The 27,977-nt window shown below is 51.3% G+C and overlaps 1 protein-coding gene and 1 non-coding gene across 4 annotated transcripts in view; one reads left to right on the top strand and one right to left on the bottom strand.

The window, feature by feature from the left end:
• The window catches only part of IGSF21 (immunoglobin superfamily member 21), a 1,410,224-nt gene that overhangs the window by 274,185 nt on the left and 1,108,062 nt on the right, over positions 1–27,977 (bottom strand). The gene's annotated exons all lie outside the window — the stretch shown is intronic.
• Positions 21,700–21,806, top strand: LOC147711313 (U6 spliceosomal RNA). Its single transcript, XR_015296246.1, has one exon. It is a non-coding gene; the product is annotated as a U6 spliceosomal RNA (small nuclear RNA).

A 27,977-nucleotide genomic window follows, 5' to 3' on the forward strand; every position in this document is an offset into this window, starting at 1 on the left:
ACGCAAAAGTTGAGCTTCTCAAGCCTCTCTCTGCGACACCAGAGCTGAGCTTCCCAAACCTCTCCCAGACACACCAGAGCAGTGCTTCCCAAACCTCTCCCAGACACACCAGAGCCGAGCTTCCCAAGCCTCTATCTGCGACACCAGAGCTGAGCTTCCCAAGCCTCTCCCAGCTAGACGAAAACCAAGCTTCCCAAGCCTCTGCCAGACACACCAGAGCCGAGCTTCCCAAACCTCTCCCAGACACACCAGAGCCGAGCTTCCCAAGCCTCTATCTGCGACACCAGAGCTGAGCTTCCCTAGCCTCTCCCAGATAGACAAAAACCGAGCTTCCCAAACCTCTCCCAGACACACCAGAGCTGAGCTTCCCACGTCTCTCCCAGACACACCAGAGCTGAGCTTCCCACGCCTCTCCCAGACCACTCCAGAGCCAAGCTTCCCAAGCCTCTCCCAGACACACCAGAGCTGTGCTTCCCACGCCTCTCCCAGACACCCCAGAGCTGAGCTTCCCAAGCCTCTCCCAAATAGACCAAAGTCGAGCTTCCCACGCCTCTCCCAGACACACCAGAGCAGTGCCTTCAAAGTCTTTCCCAGAAACACGGGAGCTGAGCTTCCAGAGCCTCTCTCTGTAACACCAGAGCTGAGCTTCCCAAGCCTCTCCCAGACACACCAGAGCCGAGCTTCCCACGCCTCTCCCAGACACACCAGAGCCGAGCTTCCCAAGCCTTTTCCCAGACACATCAGAGCCGAGCTTCCCACGCCTCTCCAAGAGACACCCGAGCCAAACTTCCCACACCTCTTCCAGACACACCAGAGCTTAGCTTCCCAAGCCTCTACCAGAGACACAAGAGCCGAGTTTCTCAAGCCTCTACCAGAGAAACGAGAGCTGAGCTTCCCAACCCTCTCCCAGATACACCACCGTCAAGCTTCTCAAGCCTCTCCCAGAGACACAAGAGCCAAGCTTCCCAAGCCTGTCCCAGACACACCAGAGCCGAGCTTCCCAAGCCTCTCCCAGACACACCAGAACTAAGCTTCCCAAGCCTCTCCCAGGGACCCCCGAGCCAAGCTTCCCACGTCTCTCCCAAACACACCAGAGCCGAGCTTCCCAAGCCTCTCCCAGACACACCAGAAATAAGCTTCCCAAGCCTTTCTCTGCGACACCAGAGCTGAGCTTCCCAAGCCTCTCCCAGACACATCAGAGCCGAGCTCCCCACGCCTCTCCCAGAGACACCCGAGCCGAGCTTCCAAGCCTTTCCCAGACACATCTGAGCCGAGCTTCCCACGCTTCTCCCAGAGACCCCGAGCCGAGCTTCCCACACCTCTCCCAGACACATCAGAGCAGAGCTTCCCACGCCTCTCCCAGACACACCAGAGACAAGCTTCCCAATCCTTTTCCAGACACACGATAGTTGAGCTTCCCAATCCTCTCCCAGACATGCCAGAGCCAAGCTTCCCAAGCCTCTCCCCGACACACCAGAGCTGAGCTTCCCAAGCCTCTCCCAGACACACCAGAGCTGAGATTCCCATGCCTCTCCCAGACACACCAGAGCTGAGCTTCCCAAGCCTCTCTCTGTGACACCAGAGCTGAGCTTCCCAAGCCACTCCCAGACAGACCCAAGCCAAGCTTCCCAAGCCTCTCCCAGAAACCCCAGAGCCAAGCTTCCCACGCCCCTCCCAGACTCACCAGAGCTGAGCTTCCCAAGCCTCTCCTAGATACACCAAAGCCGAGCCTCCCAAGCCTCTCCCAGAGAAACCAGAGCAGAGCTTCCCACGCCTCTCCCAGACACACCAGAGACAAGCTTCCCAATCCTCTTCCAGACACACCATAGTTGAGCTTCCCAATCCTCTCCCAGACATGCCAGAGCCAAGCTTCCCAAGCCTCTCCCCGGCACACCAGAGCTGAGCTTCCCAAGCCTCTCCCAGACACACCAGAGCAGAGATTCCCACGCCTCTCCCAGACACACCAGAGCTGAGCTTCCCAAGCCTCTCTCTGTGACACCAGAGCTAAGCTTCCCAAGCCTCTCCCAGATAGACGAAAACCGAGCTTCCCAAGCCTCTCCCAGACACACCAGAGCTGAACTTCCCACGCCTCTCCCAGACCACCCCAGAGCCAAGCTTCCCAAGCCTCTCCCAGACACACCAGAGCTGTGCTTACCACGCCTCTCCCAGACACCCCAGAGCTGAGCTTCCCAAGCCTCTCCCAGATAGACCAAAGCCAAGCTTCCCACGCCTCTCCCAGACAAACCAGAGCAGTGCTTTCAAAGCCTCCCCCAGAAACACAGGAGCTTAGCTTCCAGAGCCTCTCTCTGTAACACCAGAGCTGAGCTTCCCAAGTCTCCCCCAGACACACCAGAGCCGAGCTTCCCAAGCTTCCCCCAGACACACCAGAGCCGAGCTTCCCAAGCCTTTCCCAGACACATCAGAGCCGAGCTTTCCCCGCCTCTCCAAGAGACACCCGAGCCAAACTTCCCACACGTCTTCCAGACACACCAGAGCTGAGCTTCCCAAGCCTCTACCAGAGACACTAGAGCCGAGTTTCTCAAGCATCTACCAGAGAAACGAGAGCTGAGCTTCCCAACCCTCTCCCAGATACACCACCGTCAAGCTTCTCAAACCTCTCCCAGAGACACAAAAGCCGAGCTTCCCAAGCCTGTCCCAGACACACCAGAGCCGAGCTTCCCAAGCCTCTCCCAGACACATCAGAACTAAGCTTCCCAATCCTCTCCCAGAGAGCCCCGAGCCAAGCTTCCCACGCCTCTCCCAAACACACCAGAGCCGAGCTTCCCAATCCTCTCCCAGACACACCAGAAATAAGCTTCCCAAGCCTTTCTCTGCGACACCAGAGCTGAACTTCCCAAGCCTCTCCCAGACACATCAGAGCCGAGCTTCCCATGCCTCTCCCATAGACACCCGAGCCGGGCTTCCAAGCCTTTCCCAGACACATCTGAGCCGATCTTCCCACGCTTCTCCCAGAGACCCCGAGCCGAGCTTCCCACACCTCTCCCAGACACACCAGAGCAGAGCTTCCCACGCCTCTCCCAGAGACACCAGAGCAGAGCTTCCCAAGCCTCTCCTAGATACACAGGAGCTGAGCTTCCAGAGCCTCTCTCTGTAACACCAGAGCTGAACTTCCCAAGCCTCTCCCAGGCACATCAGAGCCGAGCTTCCCATGCCTCTCCCAGAGACACCCGAGCCGAGCTTCCAAGCCTTTCCCAGACACATCTAAGCCGAGCTTCCCATGCTTCTCCCAGAGTCCCCGAGCCCAGCTTCCCACACCTCTCCCAGACACACCAGATCAGAGCTTCCCACGCCTCTCTCAGAGACACCAGAGCAGAGCTTCCCAAGCCTCTCCTAGATACACAGGAGCTGAGCTTCCAGAGCCTCTCTCTGTAACACCAGAGCTGAACTTCCCAAGCCTCTCCCAGACACAACAGAGCCGAGCTCCCACGCCTCTCCCAGACACACCAGAGCTGAGCTTCCCAAGCCTTTCCCAGACACACCAGAGCTGTGCTTCCCACGCCTCTCCCAGACACCCCAGAGCTGAGCTTCCAAAGCCTCTCTCAGATAGACCAAAGCCGAGCTTCCCACGCCTCTCCCAGACACACCAGAGCAGTGCTTTCAAAGCCTTTCCCAGAAACATGGGAGCTGAGCTTCCAGAGCCTCTCTCTGTAACACCAGAGTTGAGCTTCCCAAGCCTCTCCCAGACACACCAGAGCCGAGCTTCCCACGCCTCTCCCAGACACACCAGAGCCGAGCTTCCCAAGCCTTTCCCAGACACATCAGAGCTGAGCTTCCTACGCCTCTCCAAGAGACACCCGAGCCAAACTTCCCACACCTCTTCCAGACACACCAGAGCCGAGCTTCTCAAGCCTCTCCCAGAGACACAAGAGCTGAGTTTCTCAACCCTCTACCAGAGAAACGAGAGCTGAGCTTCCCAACCCTCTCCCAAATACACCACTGTCAAGCTTCTCAAGCCTCTCCCAGAGACACAAGAGCCGAGCTTCCCAAGCCTGTCCCACACACCAGAGCTGAGCTTCCCAAGCCTCTCCTAGACACACCAGAACTAAGCTTCCCAAGCCTCTCCCAGAGACCCCCGAGCCAAGCTTCCCACGTCTCTTCCAAACACACCAGAGCCGAGCTTCCCAAGCCTCTACCAGACTTCCCAAGCCTTTCTCTGCGACACCAGAGCTGAGCTTCCCAAGCCTCTCCCAGACACATCAGAGCCGAGCTTCCCACGCCTCTCCCAGAGACACCCGAGCCGAGCTTCCAAACCTTTCCCAGACACATCTGAGCCAAGCTTCCCACGCTTCTCCCAGAGACCCCGAGCCGAGCTTCCCACACCTCTCCCAGACAAACCAGAGCAGAGCGTCCCACGCCTCTCCCAGACACACCAGAGACAAGCTTCCCAATACTCTTCCAGACACACCATAGTTGAGCTTCCCAATCCTCTCCCAGACATGCCAGAGCCAAGCTTCCCAAGCCTCTCCCCGACACACCAGAGCTGAGCTTCCCAAGCCTCTCCCAGACACACCAGAGCAGAGATTCCCATGCCTCTCCCAGACACACCAGAGCTGAGCTTCCCAAGCCTCTCTCTGTGACACCAGAGCTGAGCTTCCCAAGCCTCTCGCAGACAGAACAAAGCCAAGCTTCCCAAGCCTCTCCCAGAAACCCCAGAGCCAAGCTTCCCACGTCCCTCCCAGACTCACCAGAGCTGAGATTCCCAAGCCTCTCCTAGATACACCAAAGCCGCGCCTCCCAAGCCTCTCCCAGAGACACCAGAGCAGAGCTTCCCACGCTTCCCACGCCTCTCCCAGACACACCAGAGACAAGCTTCCCAATCCTCTTCCAGATACACCATAGTTGAGCTTCCCAATCCTCTCCCAGACATGCCAGAGCCAAGCTTCCCAAGCCTCTCCCCGACACACCAGAGCTGAGCTTCCCAAGCCTCTCCCAGACACACCAGAGCAGAGATTCCCACGCCTCTCCCAGACACACCAGAGCTGAGCTTCCCAAGCCTCTCTCTGTGACACCAGAGCTGAGCTTCCCAAGCCTCTGCCAGATAGACAAAAACCGAGCTTCCCAAGCCTCTCCCAGACACACCAGAGCTGAGCTTCCCACGTCTCTCCCAGACACACCAGAGCTGAGCTTCCCACGCCTCTCCCAGACCACCCCAGAGCCAAGCTTCCCAAGCCTCTCCCAGACACACCAGAGCTGTGCTTCCCACGCCTCTCCCAGACACCCCAGAGCTGAGCTTCCCAAGCCTCTCCCAGATAGACCAAAGCCGAGCTTCCCACCCCTCTCTCAGACACACCAGAGCAGTGCTTTCAAAGCCTCTCCCAGAAACACAGGAGCTGAGCTTCCAGAGCCTCTCTCTGTAGCACCAGAGCTGAGCTTCCCAAGCCTCTCCCAGACACACCAGAGCCGAGCTTCCCACGCCTCTCCCAGACACATCAGAGCCGAGCTTCCCAAGCCTTTCCCAGACACATCAGAGCCGAGCTTTCCCCGCCTCTCCAAGAGGCACCTGAGCCAAACTTCCCACTCCTCTTCCAGACACACCAAAGCTGAGCTTCCCAAGCCTCTACCAGAGACACAAGAGCCGAGTTTCTCAAGCATCTACCAGAGAAACGAGAGCTGAGCTTCCCAACCCTCTCCCAGATACACCACCGTCAAGCTTCTCAAGCCTCTCCCCGAGACACAAAAGCCGAGCTTCCCAAGCCTGTCCCAGACACACCAGAGCCGAGCTTCCTAAGCCTCTCCCAGACACACCAGAACTAAGCTTCCCAAGCCTCTCCCAGAGACCCCCGAGCCAAGCTTCTCACGTCTCTCCCAAACACACCGGAGCCGAGCTTCCCAAGCCTCTCCCAGACACACCAGAAATAAGCTTCCCAAGCCTTTCTCTGCCACACCAGAGCTGAACTTCCCAAGCCTCTCCCAGACACATCAGAGCCGAGCTTCCCACGCCTCTCCCAGAGACACCCGAGCCGAGCTTCCAAGCCTTTCCCAGACACATCTGAGCCGAGCTTCCCACGCTTCTCCCAGAGACCCCGAGCCGAGCTACCCACACCTCTCCCAGACACACCAGAGCAGAGCTTCCCGGGCCTCTCCCAGACGCACCAGAGACAAGCTTCCCAATCCTCTTCCAGACACACCATAGTTGAGCTTCCCAATCCTCTCCCAAACATGCCAGAGCCAAGCTTCCCAAGCCTCTCCCCGACACACCAGAGCTGAGCTTCTCAAGCCTCTCCCAGACACACCAGATCAGAGATTCCCACGCCTCTCCCAGACACACCAGAGCTGAGCTTCCCAAGACTCTCTCTGTGACACCAGAGCTGAGCTTCCCAAGCCTCTCCCAGACAGACCAAAGCCAAGCTCCCAAGCCTCTCCCAGAAACCCCAGAGCCAAGCTTCCCACGCCCCTCCCAGACTCACCAGAGCTGAGCTTCCCAAGCCTCTCCTAGATACACCAAAGCCGAGCCTCCCAAGCCTCTCCCAGAGACACCCGAGCAGAGCTTCCCACGCCTCTCCCAGAAACACCAGAGCCGAGCTTCCCAAGCCTCTCCCAGATACACCAGAGCCAAGCTTCCCAAGCCTCGCTCTGTGAGACCAGAGCTGAGCTTCCGAGGCCTCTCCCAGATAGACCAAAGCCGAGCTTCCCAAGCCTCTCCCAGAGTCCCCGAAGCCGAGCTTCCCTCGCCCCTATCAGACACACCAGAGCCAAGCTTTCCAAACCTCCCCCAAACACACCAGAGCTAAGCTTCCCAAGCCTCCCTCTCCGACACCAGAGCTGAGCTTCCTAAGCCTCTCCCAGATAGACCAAGGCCGAGCTTCCCAAGCCTCTTCCAGAGCCATAGACACCCGAGCTGAGCTTCCCACGTCTCTCCCAGACACACCAGCATCAAGCGTCTCAATCCTCTCCCAGATAGACAACAGCGGAGCTTCCCAAGCCTCTCCCAGACACACTAAAGCTGAGCTTCTCAAGCCCCTCCCAGACACCCCAGAGCGGAGATTCCCAAGCCTCTCTCCCAGACACCAGAGCTCAACTTCCCATGACTCTCCCAGATAGCCCAAAGCCAAGCTTCCTGAGCCTCTCCTAGAGACCACCAAGCCAAGCTTCATACAAGTCTACCAGAGAGGAGCTTCCGGAGCCTCTCCCAGACACACCCGGGCCAAGCTTCCCAAGCCCCTCCCGGACACATCAGAGCTAAGCTTCCCAAGCCTCTCTCTGTGACACCATAGCTGAGCTTCCCAAGCCTCTCCCAGAGACACCGAGCCGAGCTTCCCACGCCTCTCCCAGACACACCAGAGCCGAGCTTTCCAAGCCTCTCCCAGACACACCAGAGCTGAGCTTCCCAAGCCTCTCGCAGATAGACCAAAGCCGAGCTTCCCAAGCTACTCCCAGAGATACCGAGCCAAGCTTCCCACACCTCTCCCATACACACCAGAGTCGAGCTTCCCAAGCCTCTCCCAGAAACACCAGAGCCAAGTTTCCCAAGCCTCTCCCAGACACACCACAGCTGAGCTTCCCAAGTCTCTCTCTGCAACACCAGAGCTGATCTTCCCAAGCCTCTCCTAGATAGACCAAAGCCGAGCTTCGCAACCATCTCCCAGACACACCAGAGTTGAGGTTCCCAAGACTCTCTCTGCAACACCAGATCTGAGCTTCCCAAGCCTCTCCCAGATAGACCAAAGCCGAGCTTCCCAAGCCTCTCCCAGAGACACCAGAGACAAGCTTCTCCAGCCTCTCCCAGATACACCAGAGCTGAGCTTCCCAAGCCTCTCCCAGACACACCACAGCAGCTCTGTCCAAGCTTTTCCCAGATACACAAGAGCTGAGTGTCCCAAGCATCTCTTAGCTACACCAAGGCTGATCTTCCCAAGCCTCTCCCAGATACACCAGCATCCAGCTTCTCAGGCCGCTCCCAGAGACACAAGAGCCGAGCTTCCCAAGTCTCACCAAGATACACCAGCGTCAAGATTCTCAAGCCATTTTACCATCAGGGCTCCCAGCATCAGGTTCCCACTCTCCACATGGAGTCCAAGCCTCAAGTCTGTGATGTCCCCATGTCACATGCGTCCAATCTCATAGCAGGTCTTGAGCGTCAGACTTCTTATTTGACAGAGACACCAGTGGCAAGCTTTCCATCCTCTGACAGAAAGACCAGAGCCGTGCGTCCAAAGCCTCTCCCAGACACACCAGAGCTGAGCTTCCCAAGCCTCTCGCAGATAGACCAAAGCCGAGCTTCCCAAACCACTCCCAGAGACACCAAGCCAAGCTTCCCACACCTCTCCCATACACACCAGAGTTGAGCTTCCCAAGCCTCTCCCAGAAACACCAGAGCCGAGTTTCCCAAGCCTCTCCCAGACACACCTCAGCTGAGCTTCCCAAGTCTCTCTCTGCAACACCAGAGCTGATCTTCCCAAGCCTCTCCTAGATAGACCAAAGCCGAGCTTCGCAACCATCTCTCAGACACACCAGGGTTGAGGTTCCCAAGACTCTCTCTGCAACACCAGATCTGAGCTTCCCAAGCCTCTCCCAGATAGACCAAAGCCGAGCTTCCCAAGCATCTCTCAGAGACACAGAGCTGAGCTTCCCATGCCTCTCCCAGACACACCAGAGCCGAGCTTCCCAAGCCTCTCCCAGAGACACCAGAAACAAGCTTCTCCAGCCTCTCCCAGATACACCAGAGCCGAGATTCCCAAGCCTCTAACAGAGACAAAAGAGCCGAGCTTCCCAAGCCTCTCCCAGACACACCAGAGAAGCTCTGTCCAAGCTTTTCCCAGATACACAAGAGCTGAGTTTCCCAAGCATCTCTTAGCTACACCAAGGCTGATCTTCCCAAGCCTCTCCCAGATACACCAGCGTCCAGCTTCTCAGGCCTCTCCCAGAGACACTAGAGCTGAGCTTCCCAAGTCTCACCAAGATACACCAGCGTCAAGATTCTCAAGCCATTTTACCATCAGGGCTCCCAGCATCAGGTTCCCACTCTCCACATGGAGTCCAAGCCTCAAGTCTGTGATTTTCCCATGTCACATGTGTCCAATCTCATAGCAAGTCTTGACCGTCAGACTTCTTATTTGACAGAGACACCAGTGGCAAGCTTTCCATCCTCTGACAGAAAGACCCGAGGCAAGCTTCCCATCCATTCACCTTCACAGAGACACCAGAGGCAAGCTTCCCATCCTCTGACAGAAAGACCAGAGGCAAGCTTCCCATCCCTTCACCTTCACAGAGACACCAGAGGCAAGCTTCCCATCCTCTAACAGAAAAACCAGAGGCAAGCTTCCCATCCCTTCACCCTCACAGAGACACCAGAGGCAAGCTTCCCATCCTCTAACAGAAAAACCAGAAGCAAGCTTCCCATCCCCTCACAGAGACACCAGAGGTGAGCTTCCAACCTCCTCACAGAGACATCAGAGGTAATCTTCCCATCCGCTCACAGAGACACCAGAGGCAAGCTTCCCATCCCCTCACCCCACACAGACATCAGAGGCGAGCTTCCCATCCCCTCACAGAGACACCAGAGGTGAGCTTCCCACCTCCTCACAGAGACACCAGAGGGAAGCTTCCCATCCCCTCACCTTAACAGAAATGCCAGAGGCAACTTCCGATCCTCTGACAGAAACACAAGAGGCAAGCTTCCCATCCCTTCACCTTAACAGAAACACCGGAAGCAAGCTTCCCATCCTCTGACAGAACCACCAGATACAAACTTCTCATCCATTCACCTTTACAGAGACTCCAGATGTGAGCTTCCCTCACAGAGACACCAGAGGCGAGCTTCTTATCCGTTCACAGAGACACTATAGAAGAGCTTCCCATCCCCTCACAGAGACTTCAGAGGCAAGCTTCCCATCCCTTCACAGAGACATCAGAAGCAAGCTTCCCATCCCCTCACAGAGACACCAGAGGTGAGCTTCCAACCTCCTCACAGAAACACCAGAGGCAAGCTTCCCATCCGCTCACAGAGACACCAGAGGCAAGCTTCCCATCACCTTACCACACAGAGACATCAGAGGCGAGCTTCCCATCTCTCACAGAGACACCAGAGGTGAGCTTCCCACCTCCTCAGAGGGACACCAGAGGCAAGCTTCCCATCCCCTCACCTTAACAGAAATACCAGAGGCAACTTCCGATCCTCTGACAGAAACACCAGAGGCAAGCTTCCCATCCCTTCACCTTAACAGAAACACCAGAGGCAAGCTTCCCATCCTCTGACAGAAACACCAAAGGCAAGTTTCCCATCCCTTCACCCTCTCAGAGACACCAGAGCCGAGCTTCCCATCCCTTCACAGAGACACAAGAAGCGAGCTTCCCAACCCTTCACAGAGACACCAAAGGCAAGTTTCCCATCCCCTCACAGAGACACTATAGAAGAACTTTCCATCCCCTCACAGAGACACCAGATGCAATCTTACCATTCCTTCACAGAGACACCAGAAGCAAGCTTCCAATCCCCTCACAGAGACCTTAGAGGTGAGCTTCCAACCCCCTCACAGAGACACCAGAGGCAAGCTTCCCATCCTCTGACAGAAACACCAGATACAAGCTTCTCATCCATTCACCTTCACAGAGACTCCAGATGTGAGCTTCCCTCACAGAGACATCGGAGGCAAGCTTACCATCCCCTCACAGAGACACTAGAGGTGAGCTTCCCATCCTCTGACAGAAACACCAGATGCAAGCTTCCCATCCCTTCACGTTCACAGAGACTCCAGATGTGAGCTTCCCTCACAGAGACATCGGAGGCAAGCTTACCATCCCCTCACAGAGACACCAGAGGTACGCTTCCCATCCCCACACCCCACAGAGACACCAGAGGCAAGCTTCACATCCCCTCACAGAGACATCAGAGGCGAGCTTCACATCCCCTCACAGAGACACTAGAGAAGAGCTTCCCATTCCCTCACAGAGACATCAGAGGCAAGATTCCCACTCCCTCACAGAAACACCATAGGCACTTCCCACCGCCTCACGGAGACACCAGAGGCACGCTTCCCATCCTCTGACAGAAACATCAGAGGCAAGCTTCCCACACCCTCACGGGGACACCAGAGGCAAGTTTCCCATTCTCTGACAGAAACACCAGAGGCAAGCTTCCCATCCCTTCACCCTCACAGTGACACAAGAGGGGAGCTTCCCACCCCTCACTGAGACCCCAGAGGCGAGCTTCCCACCCCCACACAGAGACATCAAAGGCATGCTTACCATCCAATCACAGAGACATCAGAGGCACGCTTCTCATCCCCTCACCCTCACAGAGACACCAGAGGCGAGCTTCACATCCCTTCACAGAGACACTAGAGAAGAGCTTCCCAACCCTTCACAAAGACATCAGAGGCAAGCTTCCCATCCCTTCACAGAGACACCAGAGGGGAGCTTCACATCCCCTCACAGAGACACTAGAGAAGAGCTTCCCACTCCCTCACAGAGACACCACAGGCAAGCTTCCCACCCCCTCACGGAGACACCAGAAGGAAGCTTCCCATCCTCTGACAGAAACACCAGAGGCAACCTTCCCATCCCTTCACCCTCACAGAGACACCATAGGCACTTCCGACCCCCTCACGGAGACACCAGAGGCACGCTTCCCATCCTCTGACAGAAACATCAGAGGCCAGCTTCCCACACCCTCACAGGGACACCAGAGGCAAGCTTCCCATCCTCTGACAGAAACACCAGAGGCAAGCTTCCCATCCCTTCACCCTCACAGTGACACAAGAGAGGAGCTTCCCATCCCTCACTGAGACCCCAGAGGCGAGCTTCCTACCCCCACACAGAGACATCAGAGTCATGCTTACCATCCAATCACAGAGACATCAGAGGCACGCTTCTCATCCCCTCACCCTCACAGAGACACCAGAGGCGAGCTTCACATCCCTTCATAGGGACACTAGAGAAGAGCTTCCCAACCCTTCACAGAGACATCAGAGGCAAGCTTCCCATCCCTTCACAGAGACACCAGAAGCAAGCTTCCCAACCCTTCACATAGACATCAGAGGCAAGCTTCCTAACCCTTCACAGAGACACCAGAGGCAAGCTTCCGATCCCCTTACCCTCCCGGAGATACCAGAGGCAAGCTTACCATCCCTTCACAGAGACACTAGAGAAGAGCTTCCCAACCCTTCACAGAGACATCAGAGGCAAGCTTCCCATCCCTTCACAGAGACACCAGAAGCAAGCTTCCCAACCCTTCACATAGACATCAGAGGCAAGCTTCCTAACCCTTCTCAGAGACACCAGAGGCAAGCTTCTGATCCCCTTACCCTCCCGGAGATACCAGAGGCAAGCTTCCCATCCCTTCACCTTCACAGAGACGCCAGAGGCAAGCTTCCCACCCCCTCACAGAGACACCAGAGGCAAGCTTCCCATCCCTACACAGAGACACCAGAAGCAAGCTACCCATCCCCTTACCCTCCCGGAGATACCAGAGGCAAGCTTCCCATCCCTTCACCTTCACGGAGACACCAGAGGCAAGCTTCCCACCCCCTCACAGAGACACCAGAGGCAAGCTTCCCATCCCTTCACAGAGACACCAGAAGCAAGCTACCCATCCACTCACCTTCACAGAGACACCAGAGGCAAGCTTCCCACCCACTCACAGACACCAGAGGTGAGCTTCCCACCCCCTCAGAGATACACCGGAGGCAAGCTTCCATCCTTCAGGGATTCTAGAGCTGAGTTTCCAATCCTTGCACAGGGATACTTGCGCGGTGCTTGCCATCTACTCACCAGGAGATGAGTGCTTGAGTTTGATCCCCTGATAGGGACACCAGCAGCAAGCTTCCATCTACCCCCTAGCAGCACCAGCAGCACATGAGAGGGGTGCCAGTGACTCACAGTAACATTCTCAGCAATCTTGACACCACCCTACTGGTATCCAGATTCATGTTTCCATTTTACCATCAGGGCTCCCAGCATCAGGTTCCTACTCTCCACATGGAGTCCAAGCCTCAAGCCTGTGATGTCCCCATGCCACAAGCGTCCAATTTCGTCACAGGTCTTGAGCGTCAGACTTCTTATTTGAATATATAAAAGCACTGAACTTCTTATCTACTCTCAGTGACATCAGTGCCAAAAGCTCACTCTCTACTCACAGTGATTCTAGTGTCAAGAGCTCACTCTCAACTTACAGTGACACTAGTGCCAATATCTTATTATATTGCTGGTTCTGGAGTAGCATGCTACTCTCATAAAAACACGCTTTGACACCTCATTAGGGGTAGCCAGCGCTCTATAAATGTAATTACTATACAATACAATATACTCTTAGTGACACCAAGACCCTTACCCTCACAGAGCCACCATAGGAGAGCTCACATCCCCCTCAGAGAGTGCCTCAGTGACACCAGTGCCAGGAGCGTATTACCTACTCACAGTGACACTAGTGCAAGAGCTTATCGCCTATTCACAGTGACACTAGCACAAGAGCTTACTATCAACCCTCAGTGACACTAGTGCCACGAGCTTATCACCTACTCACAGTGACACTAGTGCAAGAGCTTATCACCTATTCACAGTGACACTAGCGCAAGCGCTTACTATCTACTCTCAGTGACACTAGTGCAACTATCTACTCTCAGTGACACTGGTGCCAAGAGCTTATTACCTATTCACAGTGACACTAGTGCAAGAGCTTACTATCAACCCTCAGTGACACTAGTGCCACGAGCTTATCACCTACTCACAGTGACACTAGTGCAAGAGCTTATCACCTATTCACAGTGATACTAGCGCAAGCGCTTACTATCTACTCTCAGTGACACTAGTGCAACTATCTACTCTCAGTGACACTGGTGCCAAGAGCTTATTACCTATTCACAGTGACACTAGCGCAAGAGCTTACTATCAACCCTTAGGGACACTAGTGCCAAGAACTTATCACCTATTCACAGTGACACAAGTGCAAGAGCTTACTATCTACTCTCAGTGACACTAGTGCCAAGAGCTTATTACCTACTCACAGTGACACTAGTGCAAGAGCTTATTGCCTATTCACAGTGACACTAGCGCAAGAGCTTACTATCAACCCTCAGTGACACGAGTGCCAAGAGCTTATCACCTATTCACAGTGACACTAGTCCAAGAGCTTATCACCTATTCACAGTGACACTAGTGAAAGCGCTTACTATCTACTCTCAGTGACACTAGTGCAACTATCTACTCTCAGTGACACTGGTGCCAAGAGCTTATTACCTATTCACAGTGACACTAGCGCAAGAGCTTACTATCAACCCTTAGGGACACTAGTGCAAGAGCTTACTATCTACTCTCAGTGACACTAGTGCAAGAGCTTACTATCTGATCTCAGTGACACTAGTGCCAAGAGCGTATTACCTACTCACAGTGACACTACTGCAAGAGCTTATCACCTATTCACACTGACACTAGTGCAAGAGCTTACTATCTATTCTCAGTGACACTAGTGCCAAGAGTGTATCACCTACTCACAGTGACACTAGTGCAAGTGTTTATCACCTATTCATAGTGACTCTAGTACAAGAGCATACTATCTACTCTCAGTGACACTAGTGCCAAGAGCTTACTATCTACTCACAGTGACACTAGTGCAAGAGTTTATGACCTATTCATAGTGACACTAGTACAAGAGCTTACTATCTACTGTCAGTGACACTAGTGCAAGAGTTTATTACCTACTCATAGTGACACTAGTGTAAGCGCTTACTATTTACTCTCAGTGACAACAGTGCTAAGAGCTTATCACCTACTCACAGTGACACTAGCGCAAGAGCTTATCACCTATTCACAGTGACACTAGTGCAAGAGATTACTATCTAATCTCAGGGACACTAGTGCCAAGAGTGTATCGTTTCACCTACTCACAATGACAGTAGTGCAACGGCGTATTGCCTACTCACAGTGACACTAGTGCAATAGTTTATCACCTACTCACAGTGACACCAGTGCCAAGAGTTTACTATCTACTCACAGTGACATTAGTGCAAAAGCTTATCACCTACTCACAGTGACACTAGTGCAATAGTTTATCACCTACTCACAGTGACAACAGTGCCAAGAGTTTACTATCTACTCACAGTGGCATTAGTGAGTGTGTGTGTATGTGTGTGTCTAAGCTGCGTGTGAGCTTTCCTGCTGGACTCACCAGCTGTGTCACTCAAGCATGGCTCTCTCAGACCCAGACACATCGGGTTTGGAAAACCCTACCAACTTATAATCAGGTGGAGTGGAATTCCGTGCACTATGGCCGCTCTGCCTGACTTGTGATCAGGCCTAAAGTGTCCGCTGCAGCTGACAAGCAGGGCCTAAAACACTGCTGCTAATTATTCAATCCAGGCGGTCTCCTGCCTGCTTTAAATTAAACCAGACAAAAACGGAATCCACCGTAATTAACGGTGATAAACTGCAACAGCAGATTGGGTTATGGCTAACATCGATCCACTTCTCTCGCTCAAGAAGCAGGTCAATACAAACGCCCAAACAGCTTATTTCCAAAATCAACCTTCTCCCTTACTCGCCCCTGCCTTCTTAGGGCTCTCTGCGCATGTGCCCTGTCCTCTTCTATAGTGGCTGGGGCAATCCTGTTCTCGCTGACACAGCTCTTCCCCGAATAAAGGGGCCTTACATCCCCATGCAACTGGAATCCCCCTGCAATGGTAATAACACCTTACACTCTCACAAACCTACCTACTGAGCTGAGAAACACAGGCTCGTGCAGGACATGTAACACCAACCTAACGTTCATTCAATTCCCCAAAACAATAAGTGAAAAGAAAAGAGAAAAAAAATCTACAATTTCATCCAGAGCCCTTCACTCTGAAACAAAAGTTGGCATCCAGAATCCAAGGATTCAAATCTAATATCAAAACTCTCTTCTCTAAACGCATCTCTTTCCCTGACAGCATCTGCAATAACCCACTAACTTCAGTTTAAATATTGTATATTCTACAGTTAACTCCCCAAAAAAACAGCTATCTGAAGTGTGTGCACAAGCAATTGTACATTGAGCCCAATACTGCTGTAATCTATGTATTATTTATTTAACTAAGAGCCAGATATACTAAGCATGCACTAAGAATTGTAATCGTCACAAATGCTCTGAGCGTTTGTCACCGTAAAACGCGTTTTCTATGTACTAATCCCATTTTAGGAGACAGGTATGTTTTGTGACTCCTACAATGGGATTCTGAATGGATACTAATTGGTCATTTGAAATGAGAGTGTTGTAGGCATCCCTTCTAATACCAAATCAGTATCTTATGCTTTGCCACCCAAAACCAGTCACAAAACAAGAAAAACTTAACAACACATCGAAGGAGGCAGTAACCCTCCCCTTTGGGCCTCTAGCACGTTGTGAATGTAAAAAAAAGTTTACGTAGGAGAGCGCTCTTAACCAAACAAAAAGTAAACAAAAAAACTAAATAATGTGACCAATCAGATTAAGCTGCAATGTGTTACTTACCTAATGAATATTAATCAGGTCTGTAGGATATTTTAACTTAATCAAATTCTGTGTTTTTTTTACGAACTGACCTAATGGTACATAGATCGTAAAAATATTTTCTGGACTCAAAAATAGAGGGAGCAAATTGAGACCAGGTTTTGATCAGTGACTACTACATCAGGACCCATATGTCCATCCATAGCAACTGTACATCATTCACGAGTTGTAAGATGTGCCATCCCCCTATATGTGCTCATGTCCAAATTCCCTTGACCCAGTTCCACTGCTTGTTTTGTAAACTGTCATACCTTCTGGTGGTGTTGACTCTTCTTCCCCTATATAAAGCACTCCACTTTTACATGAGGGTAAGCCGGATTTACATAAGTATTCGAACATAAATGAACAAAAAGCTCTATGCATTAGTGCCTTGAAGGTCTTCCCCAAGGAGCTCCAGAAACCTTCAGCCTTCACCTGTCTAAATGTAAAATTCCGTGATAGCTCTATGAGGAGTCCCGTGTCAGTGGGCAACGCAAGCGCTTTTATGTTTACCTCTCTGTCAGATTCAAGCTCTCTTTAAGCTAAGTGACTGTTTCCGGTCATTTGTTTCATATAATATTAATTGGACATAATCTAAGGCTACAGCTTTATCTAGGGAGCTCTCTTTGACTCCCTTATCCAATGGAACTTTGAAAATTCGAAGTCTCAGGTCAGCTTTTTGGGAATAATATTTGGCAGAAATGTCCAGTCTAATCATGGCTAACATTGGTCTTGCTCTGGAAAGCATACAGCAGACATTACTTGATGGACAGCCGAATCGGCCAATGTGGGAAAAGAACAGAATGAAATTGGTGGCTCTTTCACAACTTCTGTATGTTTTGAATAACTTAACTTTAGGATGCAGAAAATCTAGGTTATGAAAATTGGCCATCCAAATAAACATATTAAGTTTGTTGCAGAGAAAAGAGGCAGACACTTACTTTACTAAAATTGATAAACCATCCCAGCATCATGGCACATTATTGTACACAGATCATACCTACTGTGAGGCAAAAATAATTCATCATTCTGGGTAGTCTGATACTGAATTAGATGAAGTAAGTGGCAAAACTGCTGGTACTTGGAACAACTAAATGATAAAGTAACCTAATAACTCATTGTGCTAGAAGAAATGGATGGACAGGCAGCTTTTCTATCTTGGTCAAATATGAAATGAGCAGAATTACTTCATTAGTTTGGAGGACTGATAAGGAAATGTAATTGTAAAGATCCAATTTCCAGTCAATTTGATGAAGACCAAATAGCTTTATTTGAGAATCAAGGCAGATACCTCCAGCACAGCTTCACAGCTCAAAGATCAACTCCTATAATCAAAAGCTAACATTCTACCCTAGCAACATAGCTAACATTCTAATGATGACTTGCAGATGCATTCAACTCTACATTAATCCCCCCTTAAGAAATATGTAATTATTTGCTCTTGGTGGCAGTCCTTAAGGATAGAATGGAATTACCTGATGAACAAACAGAAGTGATATTTTGACATTCATTCTGTCTGATGATTTGAGAGGGAACAGACCTTCATCGCTATATCAATGGATTAAGAAATTTCATTAGGAGCATTAAGCTAGAAACGTCAATGAATGGGACATAGACTTAAAGCTTCAGCTTGATGCCAAAGTTGGACCAAAGATCCTTAGTATCTGCAATGACATCAGCCTGGACAAACAACCCTCCCTTCTGCAACTCTAGATCTGTTTGAGAGTGAACTGGATACCTTACAAGAGGCATACACTAGGCATTAAGGTCAACTCTGGATACCAGAGGTAGAATGTCATTGATGGTTCTTGTAAACCTTTTTTTTGTAGGACTATCGAATCAGTGGTTTAGTAAGGATGACTTGAGCCGCGTCATGACGCGAGGCTGAAGAGATCCTTACCGCTTCTTATGGGTCGAGCATGGGGGAGAGATCCTTCAAATCCACTTGCGATACGTTTTTCTCAGGGAAGGAAAGGCTGACAGTCATCACAGAGTCTTGACACTGTGTGCACTGAGACTGAATGTGAGTGGATAACTTGTTTTATGGCAGCGATCTGACAATAAAATACAATTCTTAGCAGGCCATGAACCATGGCGTTTTCTGGCAAGACGATAGCCATCTTGGATATCTGGGTATCATTGTCCTTGTGGCCTATGGTGCCTTTGATAGTCAGTTGTGATGCTGTGTCGCTGTCCAGGACCTCTCCACACAGATCTTGGATTTCCCTGCCAGCACCTATTGCTTTCTATGGATTTATATCAATTGCCTTAGCAAATACAAGAAGTTTTCAGAGAGTTGAGTTGTTAAGGAAAACTAAATGTAACAATTTCTTGAAAATGTGTATGAACTCAACTACAACTGGGGGTTAACAAAAGTGTGTGGAGTGGTTGGGAGCAATGGACATGAAAGTGAGTGGCTAGCAGTAGTGTGAAGCTAACCGGCTCTTGGAGGAAAAAGGATGCACTGGCAAAACCAAAAGGTCTACCATTGGCTGCCGTCCATTTCGCTTTGTAAATGATTGCTTTGTTTTCTCATGATTTTGGACACTTTTACTTTTGGAGAACTGGCAGGTCCTTACCAATATATATAAATAAGCATTTGCAACGCAGTTGCGAGAGTTTTAGCTATTGGCATTGTAAATGACAATGCCTTTTATTATCCATTTTGCTAGTTGACATGGAAAAAAGGCATTCTCATTCACATAGGCAATACCCCAAACTTGTAAGTGCAAGATCTATTCGAAGAAGAGGCCGCCATTGTCTCGGGCTGCTCGGAAAGTGAAAGCATCATGGCGCACTGAAGATTGCAGGAAAGCATGTCGTACCTGCAGTAGGAGAAACTCATTAAAAAAAACTCATTAAAGAATAGTGTTTACAGACTAAAAAAGATGTACTGTGTAACAACCGAAGTAAAAGGGCCAGTCCTCATAGGAGGTTACAAATGAAGACAAGACAGTACTAAGGAGGAACTAACAAGCCTATTATTGAATCAGAAGGCAGCATTTATGAAGGGCAATGACAGAAGCCAATGACAAATATGGGCGGAGAGAGAGTAGGGCTTCTATTCCATTCTCTAATACTGCATGTCGCAGAGCAGCGCATTACCTCCTCGTTAGTCTTCCTCGCCCCCTGAGTTACATAGTGAGCTTTAGCTCCACAACAGAACCCTCCAAAGCAAAAAGAAACCACCTCCCACCCCCTCCCAACATGGCCGACCAGTCCCACCTGACCTCTATAAGAGGCGGGCCGGCCCAACCAATCAGCCTGTTTTTTTTTGTTCTGCACGATTCTCTCCAGAGCACTGTTCAGGTAAGATGGGCCGGCGTGAGCTGGCCCTGGGGTTTTAGGGTGTGGACCTGCTCTAGCGGTCTCTGGTGCCTTATGCCTAAAAATTCCCCCCCCCCTTCCTTCCCCTGGTCCTGTGGGGCCGGTTAGGTGCTGCTGTAGCGTGCCATGGGTCTACAGGGGGGGGGGGGGGCGGCCGGGGGTGTGGAGTGGCTGTACATTCCCGTGTCTCCCCCGGTCGTTACTGAGTGGCCCGAGCCATTGAATGGGCTTTGGGGTCCTGCGCATTCTCCTGTATGTGGTCATGCTGGTGTTTGTCACTCCCCTCAAGCAGGGGTGTTTCTTGTGTTCCTGACTCCACTGTGTAGTTACCGCATGGAATTGCGCTCTGACTACATGCATGTGCCTCGGTTACGGGGGTGTGTTGCGCAAGGTTTTACACCCTCAGGCAGCAGTTAGCGCTGTGGCACTGCCTGCGTGTATGATTCGACTGCTCCCCGAGTTGGGGTCATGGACGGTTTGGCGCTTAAACATGACCCAGGTTCGAGTCCGATGTGTGTCTCGTATTTCTATTTTATTATTGAGGGGAGAGGATTTGACATAACCGTGTGCTTCCTCACGGCCTCGTTTTTGTCCCCCCCCATGGGTGTGGCTTCACATCTGGCGGTGTCTCTCATCCGTCGGCTTCCTGGCCTGTGTATGGTGGTCCCTTCGGTCCTCGTCTCGGGCTTGTCCTCCTTCGGGGGGGCGTGTGCCTGGTCCCGGTACTTCCCTCTGGTTCTTTCAGGGGGGGGGCGTCCTTTGGCGCCGGGTCGTTTGGAGGTCGTTGGGTTCTCCTGCGGCCGCTCAGCTCCTCGTGCTTCAAAGGTTGCTGAATATCTTCCTGGCCGGCCGTCTTTTTGCTGTGCTCGCTTCAGCAGCACATTTACTAAAATTGGAGGAGTTGACTGGCTTGGCCCCTGCACGTTTTCGTGTGGCGTTCCATTTGCCGGTGCTTAGGTCCCCGGGTCGTGGTCGGGTTGGGTGCCCTGGTGGGGGTGTCACCGGTCCTGGCCCTTCGGGCTGTCTTCCCCCGGGGTCCGACGGAGTCGGATCTGGCCTTCGTTGCCTGGTCTCGCCCTGCCCCGGTGGTGTTTCGACGCCTGGGGCCTCGGCTCGGTCTGCCTCCGAGGTCTCTGTTCACGGAGGGGGGCTCGGCCCTCCGGCCCGGGTTCTACTCCTCCTTCCGGGTCCTTATTGCCTGTCTTTCGCGTGGCCTTTCGGTCTGATGTACGCGTCTCCCCCGTGCCCTCTGAGATCGCGGGTCCTCGGCAGGATTCGCTTGGGCAGGGCCGGGGTGCTCATGGGTGCTCGGCTCGGCAACGCATGGACTTATTTTGGAACGTTGCAGTGGTGAGGTGCCTGGCACCCGCGCGTGGTTGCCACGCTTGTCGTGGTGCATTCCTGTTTTTAGTTCCCGGCGGGGTCCGCCGCCCCGGGTACCCTCTCCTATGGCGTGCTGACGGTTCGGGCCTCCTGGCCGATCCCGGATCTTCCCATACCGTGGTTGGGTCCCCCGCTCTCGGCATCGGTGTTGAGCCGGCTCTTGTCGGCTGGCCTGCCTCCTTCGGCAGGCCCGGTTCTTCTACGGAGGACGCTGCTTGCTTGGGGTTGTGGCTTTGCTACTGGGTTCCCGCAGGTCTTCCACGTGCTCTGCCTGTGCCCGGCGCTGGGCGCCCTTCTCGCGTTGACGCGGTCGGCTTGGTGCTGTCCCCGCCGCCGTGGTCCCCTTGCGGGTCTTGGGTTTCCGGTCGGAGGGGTGTTCCTGGAACGTGGCCCCTTCTTCCCTGTGGGCCCGGTGGGCGGCCTTGCGGGCCTTCCACAGTCCGGTGTTCGACGGCCTGGTTTCCATGGTGGCTCGCTTGGCTCCGATGATATTTATCCTTCGCCCACGGGCGCTCTGCCGGTCTCCCCTTTGGGTGCTCGCTTCGGCTGCACATATACTAATTTTGGAACGTTACAGAGGAGATTTGCAGGGCCCCTGCGCAAGGGTGACTCGCAAATTCGTGAGGCGTTCCACGTGAGTTTTCTCTCTCGTTCTACGAGCTCTTCGGGGTCCGCCCTTTTGGGCCCCGGCCCTCGGTGGCTGCTGGGCGGATGGGCGTGCGGGGGTTGTTCCTCCGCTCCCCGCCCTTCGTGCGGGTTTTTGCCGGACGGGGTTGTTCCTCCGGCATGTCCCCGTGTCCTTCCCGGGGTTCCTTCCCTGGGGCCTCGGACTCGGGTGGTGTCTTTACCGATTTTCCCGGCCGACGGGGTTCCTCCCTTGTCCGTGCTGGTTGTTCGGCGTGCTGTTTTGGCTTCTCTTGGCCGCGCGTCTTTCCTTTCCAGGTGGGATGACCTGTGTTGTGTCTTTTGACCCGGTTCGTTCGGGCCACTAGCCCTCGTTCCACCTTGGTTCGCTGGCTTACACAGGCTGGCATCCTTCCCTACGCTTCGCTGGGTTCGGTGGATCCGGCGGGGGCCCAGGGTCGGTCCGCGAGGTGTGGCGCTGTTCCCTGGGCCCCCTTCATGGGTGTCTCCTCTGTGGAGTTTTATCTGGATTTGGCGTGGTCGTCCCCCGCCTGGTACGTGGGTCTCTAGCAGTCCCGGGGGGACTTCGCTGGGGCCATTCTGAGTGCTGGAGCTGCGACTCCTGGTTGGCCTTCTTTTCCTGGAGGTCTTGATTTCAGGTTTCCTGTGATCCCTGTTTTCTTTTCAGTTGTTATACTTCAACCTTGGGTTGGTTTCTCTGCTTCACCATGTGGTGTTGTTGTTATGGTGGTCAATGAAGCCTTGTTGGCTTGGGTATTGGCTCACTATGTAACTCAGGGGGCGAGGAAGACTAACGAGGAGGTAATGCCCCGGTTACTTACCGGTAATCTTCATTACTCCGAGTATAGTCTTCCTCGCCACATGAGTTCCCTCCCCCCCTCCCTGTCTGGCTATCGGCTTCATTGTTTGCTTGGTAGATCAGGCTGATTGGTTGGGCCGGCCCGCCTCTTATAGAGGTCAGGTGGGACTGGTCGGCCATGTTGGGAGGGGGTGGGAGGTGGTTTCTTTTTGCTTTGGAGGGTTCTGTTGTGGAGCTAAAGCTCACTATGTAACTCATGTGGCGAGGAAGACTATACTCGGAGTAATGAAGATTACCGGTAAGTAACCGGGGCATGCGCTGCCCAGGCTCGACCTAAAAAAATATTGGCAAAAATATATATATATAGTTTGGGGTGAAAAAAAAACACATTGCTATTGCAGTCCCTGGTACTGAAGGGAAGAGGTGTGGTGCGGCAAGGGAGAGATGTGGTGCAGTGGCCAGAGTGTCTGACTCCGAATTCACAGTTCGATCGCTGACAGCAGCTCAGCATCATGTTACTCTGGGCAATAGCTCACATAATCTTCCCGACAGCACCTAGCGCCCGGATACCCTTAGGAGTGATAAGTCGTGCTTTACAAATCTTTAGTTTATAATTATAAGGGAAGTACTTTGAGGGTGGATGCACTATGTTTGAAAGAGCAGAATGTCGTCATTTACAGTGAATTTTGCCAATGGCTGAAGTGGACTAATTCACTGCTCCATGATGTATGTTGTACTGGGTGGAAGAAAAATGTGAAGGATAACACAACTGATCAATAGATGACGCACGCTGGCTGAAAGGTCCCTGAAGTATAGTACAGCTATATTTATTTGGTAAAATCGAATGGTGTTGGTTAGAAGCAGCCATAAATCGAAAGTGGAAAAAAAATAAAGATAAAGGTGGGAGGGGTGAGTAAGCAATTGAGGAGGGTGGGGGAAAGCAACATGCACAGCAGATAGGAGGTTAAAAAAATACAAAACAAAATAATCCTGTAAGGGCTATAGAGGGAAAAAAGACATGCACTGCCATGGAGAACTGAAAGAAGTAGAAAAAAACTAATCCTATGATGTAAGCAGTGAAAGGATTCATCGTTTTCGTTCAAAAACACTGTAAAAGAGCTTTGCTTCGGGTGCTGGAGAAACACACAAACAGCTGAAAAATCCATTGAATTATAAGCAAGGAAAGGAAATAGCATTGACAAGAAAGACAACAAAGGTCTTGCTGAGCATTGGGGTGACCTAAATCCCACTATGTGTTGTATTGAGAACAATAGGCCGCTAACACGCCAAAGCTAAAGCTCTCTGGAGGCGAGACCTAGCAAGTAGGTAAGAATTGAATGAGGCTGGAAGACCGCACGGAGCAATATTTGTTCTCATAATTTGATTTTATATTTTAATGCATTAATTAAAATATTGCACTGTAAAAACAAGTCCATACAAATAAAAAAACGGATTGTTTATTCCTGAACGCTTATGAACATTAATTTTTAACAAACTGTTACATGATGAATTAACATAATTACAATTATAGAGCAAGGTGAAGCGTGTCCAATACCATGTGAAGGGCTTTTTCTTGGGATTTGGCTAATACAGTTTTTGAATCTTTTTATTCTGTGGGTACAGCTGGCCGAAGGGATAAAATCAACAGAGCAGTAAGTGACACTGAAAGTGTATTAAAATAAATTCACACACCCTCCCAATATGTCTAGATAGGTAGGTCATAGAGGGGATATATCTCATGAATCATATTAATTTCAAGGCCACTGAAGTTAGGCGGTCAGTGGCATGTTCCAGATAATTAAGGATTTGCCGCATTTGCCACATAATCCATCATCTACTGCTAATCTGCAGATTTTAGCAAAGAAATTGTTTCTAGCTCAAAGAAATAAAAGTTACTAAAATGTGGCAGCATGTCTTCTCAGCAGCAGACAGTCCTTCGCAAAAGTTGACTCGTCATCTTTCAGTTGCATATTGCTGCATTTGGTTGCTAAGCAGATACTAAATAGGTGAAATCTTTGTCCAAACAGTGTTACCATGAGTAAAAATGACAAAATAATGAATTAATACTATCACAAAATGTTCCACATTATGCTGCATATTTGTTCCTTTGTAGCTGCATAATTTAGTCAACTCTGATGCATAATTTGGTCCTCTCCAGCAACATCTTTCCAACGGCCCTGACTATATTATTGGGTAGGGCAGAAATTGATATTGGTGTCCAATTTATGTTTTCCTTATGGTATTCTGTAGATTGCTACCTTTTCCAATGCCCAAATTGTACCATAGAAAACATCCAAATAAGGAGATACAGGGGAATGATACCATTCGGTATACAACGTTTAGCACGCATTTTTTACCACGCACTACCATTACAACGCAGGCATTACCACGCATACCATTAAAACGCATTGCGCTGGGGGGCGCTCTAGGATAGGGAATAAGTTTAATTTTATATCCAACACCTTCCCTAGTGTCCGCGGGGACTGGAGTTGGAATATAAAATTATACTTACCACTATCCAGCACCTCAAAGCGCTATTCGTTGTAAATACCGCGTTGTAAAGGTATGCGTGGTAATAGTATGCGTGCTAATGTCATACATCCATACCATTCTCACCTCATAAACACAGAGAGAGGCGTTTAATGAACTTTTTTGTACTTTGACATCCTTTCTAGAGTTTGCCCAGGCCTTGCAAGCTTTCTTATACAATAATGGCAACATAAGCCTTCTAAAAGGATTTCTTTAAAACGAGAGCTGGGGCGCTTGCTGGCCTGCCCTTGTAAACTAACGTTTGTATTGTGGACACAACAGGTTTTTTCATAGCGCTGTGAATGAATCAATAAAATGCTGTAGGCTATGGGTGGTAGTATGGAGGCTTTGGGAGACAATACCCGATTGTTTTCATCAAGTGACATTTACACAGTTAGATTACATATGTTACAATTGATTTAACTTCACATATTTAGGCCCCAGGAGGTTAACTGAGTCACTCCATTCCATGATTTTCAGTGATCTGCTGAGACATGGATTTGACCCCAGGTCAGCAGCTCAGACGCTAGGCCAAAGCCAGACCCAAGTTAGAATCTTCATAAGAAGCACTTGACGCTTTTGAATGATATGCGTTTTCTTAACCATTGGAGTGACATTAGTGCCCTGTCAAGACTTAGGATGACCACCTGGTATGCTGACAAATTCTAGCCATCATGACAATGTGGTCAAAATTCAGGATAAAAAGCAGAACAAAAGCACAATTCTATCTACATGTCTGTGGAGAAATATTTCAGGCATTATTATACCAATGTATTTATTACTGTACTATTTCAGGGGCGTAGTTTCCGGGGTGGGGGTTGGAATGTTTGGGGTGTGACCCCCCGTCCCCCCCTCTAATAAATGTATTTTCTGGTAAATAGTTGGATACAGGTGCTTTCAGTTGGGTATTATGAGGTGTCTGTTGGTTTTCACCAAGATTTTTCACAAAAACACACACACAGTCTGAATCTCACCCCGCCTCAATCTTACTGACCAAGCTTTGTCTCTGTACTTTGTATTGCACTATTTATTGACCATTCTCTGTATGTGATTGTGTCTAAGTATGCTGCATTTAAGTGGCATAATATGTCATTGTTCAATGATAACCCAATTCCCTTGAACACACTTTCAAGGACCTAGATAAAGTAACAGCAACATTTTGATTATGTTTCTAATTGAAGTGCTTTTTAGGTTTTGCCTGGCGAAAAGATGCGCTCTGCGCATCTTTTTCGCGCAGGCGAAAACCTAATGAGAACTGTAGTGTGGGTTTGGGTCGGCCCTCGTCATTTATTGGCTGGCTCCATAAATGGAGCCTAGCCATTGGACAAGGGGCCTGTCCGTCAATGCCGGACCAGATTCGGGGGCGTTCCCGAGATTCTTTAGCTTTTGCCGACGTCACGCGACGTCAGCCGAAAGCCGGGAACGCCCCCGAATCTGGTCCGGCATTGAAGGCACCCGGAAGAAGTCCAGGTGAGTGCTTGCTTTAATTTTCCGCTGTTCCCACCCCCTCTCCTGCTCGCAGTGTCTCCCGTCCCCGTTCCCGCCCCCCTCCCGCTGGTGACCGTGCTTTCCTCTACAATGCCCGTTCCCGCCCCCCTCCCGCTCTCCGTGTCTCCGGGCCCCCTTTCCCGCTCTACAATGCCCGTTCCCGCCCCCCGTGTCTCCGGGCCCCCTTTCCCGCTCTACAATGCCCGTTCCCGCCCCCCGTGTCTCCGGCCCCCGTTCCAGCTCTACAATGCCCGTTAATCTGCTCTGCTGCATCGCCTTCCTGCTCCGGCCGTCTTCTGTGACGACACAGCTCCTCCCCTCAGTCACGCGTGTAAACAAACGCCTGCATCACAGTGAGGCTGCCGGTGCTTAAGAGAAGAAACATGCCGCCTCTCAAGGTCTGCATCGTCGGCTCGGGAAACTGGTAGGTGGCATCGACGTGTGCAGCGTATCATATAACATGTGTCCTGCATTGTGGCTGTCTCGCGGACTGGCAGTGAGGCTTTTCGGATGTTACTCTGTTTACTTGCTGCACAGCTGTGGTGCAGGCAGTTGCTTTATGTTCACGTTCCTTCACTCACTTACAGTCAACAGTGACACATGCATGTGTTCAGCTGTCTCAGGCACACGCGACTGGTAAAAATATGAAGCCTCTTTACCAACAGTGAAGTCATTCGACGTGTTTACCTAAGGAAAGCCAAGCAGTCGCACGCCCCTTATGTTTCCAGTCAGTCGACGTCACGCGTGTGGGACCTCCTGAAAAGACCGGGACATGAGCTGGAACGTAGAATCCATCCCGAAACTTTTAGGATGTGTATTTCGCCGAATATGGGGGGGAGGGGAAGGGGAGGGGCAATTTAAGGGTCGAGAGCTTGGCAGTTGAAATGTTGGAACCTACAGTTTTGCAAAATATGTTTTTTGCGTTCTGTATTTTCACATGGAACAGCTGTCCGCTGCACAGACGTCTTAGTGCATGTTCTTGTACCTACCACCGGCAGGTCCTTAAACTCATCAAGTCTGGGAGCTGGTGAAGGGGGTGCAGGCAGGCTTCCTGCCTGTACCATTTACATATTCCCTACCTAGTCTCACCACACCTTCATTTGAGTGGTGTCACCCGGCTTGTGGAAAAGAAAAATGCCTGCCATTGACTTGGCTTCAGGTAACACCTGCCCAGATAAACTTCCTCATCCTTCAAATAATACTACACCTTCATTTAATTCGATTCGATCACCCCCAAAAGTAGTCCTTCCCACTTTCCTTAGAGCCTGAAGTGCGGAGAGGTGTGTGTGCGCAGCATAGTGTAGTATGCTGAAGTGAAGATTAGAATGGAGAGATGTCTCTCGCCTGGAG

The sequence above is a fragment of the Lissotriton vulgaris genome, chromosome 5 (genome assembly GCF_964263255.1).
Source record: "Lissotriton vulgaris chromosome 5, aLisVul1.2, whole genome shotgun sequence".
Classification (NCBI taxonomy): Eukaryota; Metazoa; Chordata; class Amphibia; order Caudata; family Salamandridae; genus Lissotriton; species Lissotriton vulgaris.